This window comes from Tamandua tetradactyla, chromosome 22 (assembly GCF_023851605.1).
Source record: "Tamandua tetradactyla isolate mTamTet1 chromosome 22, mTamTet1.pri, whole genome shotgun sequence".
Classification (NCBI taxonomy): domain Eukaryota; kingdom Metazoa; phylum Chordata; class Mammalia; order Pilosa; family Myrmecophagidae; genus Tamandua; species Tamandua tetradactyla.
In genome coordinates, this window is record NC_135348.1 from 23,954,179 (window position 1) to 23,960,532 (window position 6,354).

General features: G+C 37.6%; 1 long non-coding RNA gene across 2 annotated transcripts in view; it reads right to left on the reverse strand.

The window, feature by feature from the left end:
- Positions 1-3,054, reverse strand: part of LOC143666075 (uncharacterized) — a 60,822-nt gene extending 57,768 nt beyond the window's left edge. The window contains exons 1-3 of one of the 2 annotated variants that reach the window (XR_013167361.1): positions 2,945-3,054; positions 2,719-2,850; positions 1,904-1,988 (exon numbers count right to left, since the gene is read on the reverse strand). This is a non-coding gene — a long non-coding RNA (uncharacterized LOC143666075). The remainder of the gene's footprint in view (positions 1-1,903; positions 1,989-2,718; positions 2,851-2,944) is intronic. The other variant, XR_013167362.1, reaches the window with a different exon arrangement.
- Positions 3,055-6,354: the final 3,300 nt, after the last annotated feature.

Consider the following 6,354-nt stretch of genomic DNA (forward strand, 5'->3'; position numbering starts at 1 on the left):
TTCATTGTAATATTTTAATTTCAAAACTTGGAAAGAGTCCAACCAAAGAGGAATGGATAAATAAAATGTGCTATACATGTATGTTAGAGTACAATGTGCAATTAAGAGAAACAACTTAGATTTATATGTATAAATGCATATATGTAAAATGTATCAATTGGACAGAACCTATACTGAAAAGATGCATAGGTATAAAATATTCCATTAAAATTAAAAATACATAGGATTTTGGTGGAATCAGAAGCACCTCCTATCAACATGAGAATGGAGGCCTCATGTCCACATAATGTAAAGTTTTAAGGAATAGCCTGGTGTATTCGTTAGGGTTCTCTAGAAAAACAGAATTAACAGGGAAAGCTCGCAAATATAAAATTTATAAAAGTGTCTCACGTGACCCCAGGAATGCAGAGTCCAAAATCCACAGGGCAGCCTATGAAGCTGACAACTCCGATGGAGGGTCTGGACAAACTCCACTGGAAAGGCTCACCAGCTGAAGCAGGAATAGAGCCTGTCTCTTCTGAATCCTCCTTAAAAAGGCTTCCCGTGATTAGATTAAGCATCACTCATTACAGAAGACACTCCCCTTTGGCTGACTACAAATGGAATCAGCTGTGGATGCAGCTGATGTGATCATTATTTAATTCTATGAAATGTCCTCATTGCAAGAGACAGGCCAGCACTTGCCCAACCAGACAAACAGGTACCACGACTTGGCCAAGTTGACACATGAACCTGATCATGACATCTGGTAAGTATTATGAGGCCATATTTTCAGGGTATGTGCCACTTTGTATATAATAAACATGCTTTATTTTTCAAACTGTGACAGAAGTGAGTTTGAGCTCCCATCTGTCTGGAAATCTTAATGTGATGCCTCTACTGCTGAGCAGGTACCATATCTCCTGAAAAGCACCATTTTCCTTTTTCTTCCTCTGCCTCTCCCCCATCTTTACCTTTCCCAACTGCTTTATCTTTCCACCCCGCTATGAAAAACCCAACAATTTAAATGAAGTAGGGAAGGGAAAATTGTGCAAGAGAATTGATGATAAGGACAAAATTCTTTCTATGCCTTTTTTTGCCGTCAAATTCTCAGCTATCCTATGGTCTAGAAGGTCTTGTCTTAATCTAATATCTGTTTGCTTTACCCAGGGAACAGACACATTTCTAGAATTTGGTTTGGTTAGATTTGGGTTAGAATAATCTTGATCTATCAGATTCTTAGAAGGGAAAAAAGAGCTATGGTCCTCTTTCCTACTGAAGTAGTAGTTTCAGATGAAATAAAAAATCAATACACCAAAGATTTCTTTGTAGGAGTAAGGTTAGAAACTGGAGAATACGTAATCGTGTTTTGACACAATCTCATGAATCCAGAATCAATGCATTTAAATAGAGCCATATCATCAGTTTCATTTGAAGTTTGCCCTTGACTGAATTATTTGTAAGAAAATCAGGTTTGAATTTTGGTTCTGAAATGACATAATATTTTAATAACAGTTTCACGAAGTACCAGAGCATTAAACCTCAAAACTTTATAAAACAAGGTCTTTTTCTGTGTTCAAAAAAGGTCACAGAAAAGGATTTTGCCTTAGTCTCAACATTTCCTAGGTTCTCACGAAGAAGTGAAAATTGTAAATGACATAGAATTAATTCAATACTGCTTTAAATCAAGCCCCATTTTGCTAGCACTTGAATACTGAGTATGTGCCTATTTGGGAAGATCATGTTGATGTTTTTGTTATGTGGATCACAGAGCTTTGCCTGATGGCCCAATCCGTTACTTTATTCAGTGTTCTTAAATTATTTACATTCCCCCCCACCCCCGATCAAAACTTCACATATATATAATTGCTCTATTTATTTAGCTGGCTATGGGACTAACATAGCATATATTTGGTAGCCTTACCTTTTTCTCTCCAGTCCCTCTTTGCATTTATGAAAGCTGAAACAACTTGTGTTTCCTGGGAGCCTGTGACGGCTTCTTCCTTAAGCTAGAAAACCAAAATAAAATTAAAATTTAGATAACAATTAAGCCAGTTATTAGGAAAACTTATGATAATTAAGTGGATAAACAAAATGACATTAGAAAGAGAACAATAGTTAAATGATCAGCACCTTAATTTAGGTTCCCATCAGACTAAGAAAAGATTTCAAGTGCAGGTACTTTATTTTTTGAGAAATAACCTGTAGGAGAATACATAAGTGCAACAGGGAAAGGATAGAAGTCCCACTACCACTGTTAGTCGTAGCTCTTATTGGTTCTTAATATTTTAGAGCAATTCTGGGAAATGGTATAAATACATGCCCACCATTTTCCCATGAGAGGGGTCAGGGGCCTGGGGTATTAATACGCAACTCCCATCAATCATTGTTTGAGGACTGCTCAAGGGGTGGGGGTGGAGGGTAATTCTCCAGTACCTCCAGCCTAATGTTTCTTGGGCAGCATAGTCTTCTATTCCCTAGGAGAAAACCCTCAGTCAAAAGATGCAAATACTGCCAGTTATAAGTCACTAACTTACAGGAGCATAGAAATGGTAAGGCCCAAGGAATATGGACGGGACACTGGCAACATCTGCTACAGGCAGGGATTGACTATAGGTGAGGTAATGTGGTAGGTTGATGACACGAGCTGCTCGATTCTTCACCCCTTCCAATTTCTATGCACTTTGTCATGTGACTTTGCAGTTCTTATCACTATGAAGAAGGAGTCCATTTCCTTACTCATTGATTCTGTTTGACAATATGACCTGCTTTGACCAACAGATGATAGCGGACGCATGCAGAGTCTTGGTAAAAAAAAACAGTCTTTCTCTCTTGCTCCTCTGATTTTGCCATGAGACATGCCTGGGCTGGCTGCATGAAGGATGAGACAAGGTAAAGCCAAACCAGGTCATCTCAATCATTCCAAATAAGGTGTGAAAAAGGAAAAGTTAATGACTATACTAACCATCTTGGTTTGCTTAAGCCTCTGGTTTATCCAGGATGCTATGGAGAAGAGGAGGCGAGCTACGTTGACATGCCAGTGATCCTTTGCAGTGGCAGCAGGGGCCTCTGGCCCTGTGAGAAACACAAGTCAAAGCTGGTTACAGAGAGTCTGCTGACATTCACCAGATGGCCCTGTTCCTGGGACTTCCTAATTAATAACCATTTGCCTGCAGACATCCTACCCGCTCACCACACCCCCCACCCCGGGCAGCCACATAAGCTGTCCCCAAACCGAAACTCTCTGAACAGATCTCCATTCTGAGACTGCTTGGCATGCATGTTGCTTTTGCCCAATAAAGCCTCATTTTTGCCTTTACAGTAAGTAATGATAATTTCTTTCGTCAACAGAGGTCACACAAGATCAGCTATTTTGTAGCCAGTCTCCAACCATGATACCGGAAGAGCCAAACTGCTGGCCTGCAGATTCATGCACTCAGTAAGTTCTTAGTGTTTTAAGCAATGGAATTTTGTGGTTGTTTGATGTTTTTATGCATGGTTATTATGGCACGAGGTAACCAGTATTAAGAACTAGTATGTTGTCACAGCATCAACCAAATATATGTGAAATACTCACTCAAACTGTCACCTGAGGTAACCTGGAAGACATAAAACATACCTGATGAATTTTGGGACATAATTTCCAGGCAGTATGTTGAAAGCATCCACTGGCTTTTATTAGTTGCATATGAAAATGTATTACAAGAAAGAGACAAATTTTGAAAAGAACTAGGCAGTTCACAAGAAAGAACTTTGAGGGTATAGAGAGAGCCCAGAAATGATAGGATGGAAACTAAAACTATCCCTACTCTCCCAAACCAGGAAACAAGTCCTAAATTAAGTCATGGCCTCAAATTAAAGATAAAAAGACAAGGGCATGGTCATGAGACTCTTTAACACTATTGACTAATAGATGCTTTTAGTGAGGTGGAAGAACTTTCAGGAAGATTTAGCCCTACAAACTCAAAGTAGCAGTGGTTAAATATAGAGACAGGCATGACTGTGGTCAGATTGCAGGACCTTGAATTAAGTTTATTCCTTGAATTAAGTTTAGTTTGTCCTCAGCTCGTCCTTCATCCAGGGTCTGCATATATCCTCAAGTCATGGCCTCAAGTCATTCCTAAGTTAGAATCAGGGGTTTTATTACTTCTATCACATCACCATTGCAAACTATTGGAACAAAACCCAAGGTGTATCAGCAGAGCACCCTTGTGATATTATTAGCTGGAGACCTCATCCCTGATTCTTTACATCCTTCCAGATTAACATAAATCAACGTCTAACAGTTATTAAACCAACAAGAGCCTGGGTGACCTGCTCCAAAATAATGCAATCTAAGGACAGAGATTAAAATAGACAAAATATTGCAAATTCAGATGTGTGGGGATTCTGGAAGAGAACCCTGGAACAATGTGCTTTTCAGCTATGTATGTTTGGAAGCTAGATGATGAAGTCTGAAAAGTTTGCTTTGTTTATCACTCTTGGCTTGAGACTTTATCCTGTGTAGATGTAAACAGCTACAAGTCTAGCTGTTGGCCCTCCTCACCATTCTCTTCTTTAATATTTAAATACCTTCATTTCCCGAGAGTAACACTTGGTTTATAGTCACTTGTTACACAACAGATCAGAAAAAGTATGCTCTTCTGAACTCGACTTGAAAGACTCCTTTTTGATCTCTATACCCTGAGGCAACAGAGTTAATAGGTTTAAAAATTACAAGTTCTAGAGAAGCATAGTTTTCTCTTTCTTATTTGTAGAAGCAATCATGAAATAGAAATATAAATCAAAATCTTACCATGGAAGTAGATACATTGCTGATCCAAAATATGAAAAAATAATAATAAAAACCAAAAGAGAAGCCCCAACCTTTCGGGTTTGGCTTTCAGTATTCTTGAAAACCTTCACAAATACCTGGGTTCTATCTAAAACTCTGTAAGTTTTACCTATCAAGTTTATTTTTACATACACTTAAAGTCTGCAGATGGCTCCTTTGCAACCAGCCCTGAAACCCAGAGGTACCATCTCTTTAAGAATATCAACTAGCTTCATTCTCCTAACCCATAAGGTTGACTTTACCCCTTTTCAGCACAAAGAAGTTAGAATGGTCACTGTCCATATATCCCTGAAGATTAAGAGAGTGATCAAATGAGAGAGGAGTTGTAACTGAGAAATTACAACTAGAATAAATATTAGTTTCTAGTGTATTAGAATAGCCAGAAGGAAATATCTGAAATTGTTGTGCTGTAATCCCGTAACCTTGATCTTTGATAACGATTATAAAACTAGGTAGCTTTCATCTAGTAACCGTGTGATTGTAAAAATCTTACGACTGACATCCCCTTTATGCAGTGTATGAGTAGATGAGTAATAAAATAAAGACGCAAAAAAATAATAGGTTGGGAATATGGGGGAAAACACCCTACATAATGATGGACAATAGTTTAAAGTACTACATTAATAATCTTTCATCAATTGTAACAAATGTAATACTTTTAAAAAAAATAGTAGAATTATAAAAAAAGGGCTAGCATCTGTTGTAACAAATTTTCCCTACCAATACAAGTGTTGGCGGTGGGGAGGTCTATGGGAACCCTGTATTTTATGCATGATAGTTCTATGAGCCCACCACTTCTCTAACAAAAATTTTTTTTAAAAAAAGGAAAAAGTCACATTGGCTGGTAAAATAAGCCAGTCCCATGTCTTCAGATTCCAATTCACTGCTTCTCCCACTGACACCTCATTTGATGGGATGTTTTAGATACTATAAAGATAAATCTGCATCCTAAATAATTTCAAAGTACATTTTTTTCCAATCTCAAGATCCTGTAAATAATTATTTAAAATAAAAGTTTTTGAAAAAAATGTTACAAGCACTGTGTAATAGTTATATTTGAAAAAAAGTAAACTTGAAGGCACTTTACCAACAACTAAAAACCAGATTAAATATAAATGGAAAGAAAATTAATATTCTGTGATTATATTTGAAGAATACAGATAAAGGGAAACAATTCTTTTTCCACCAAATGTTTTCAGCCAACTCATATCAGGCTGGTAGTTAAAGGGGGCTGCTGATGTGAAAGAGTCATGAAATAATATTCTGAACATGAATGAATGGAATTCCAGTCTGACAAATTATTATTTAAATTAATATAATCCTTATCTCTAAAGTAGCCCTACTAGGAGCTGACAATTCTAGAATGCTCAGAATAGAAAGGACTTGAAAAGCCTTCCAATGTTCTGGCAAAACCATGCCTCTACCAAGCGTGTGGTAAGAGTTCTTTATTAATTTGGAGCAGGGATAATATTCAAAATATATAATACTTTGCAGTCACCAATGACTCAGAATGGATGGTGGCTGGCACGGCGTAACAGCCT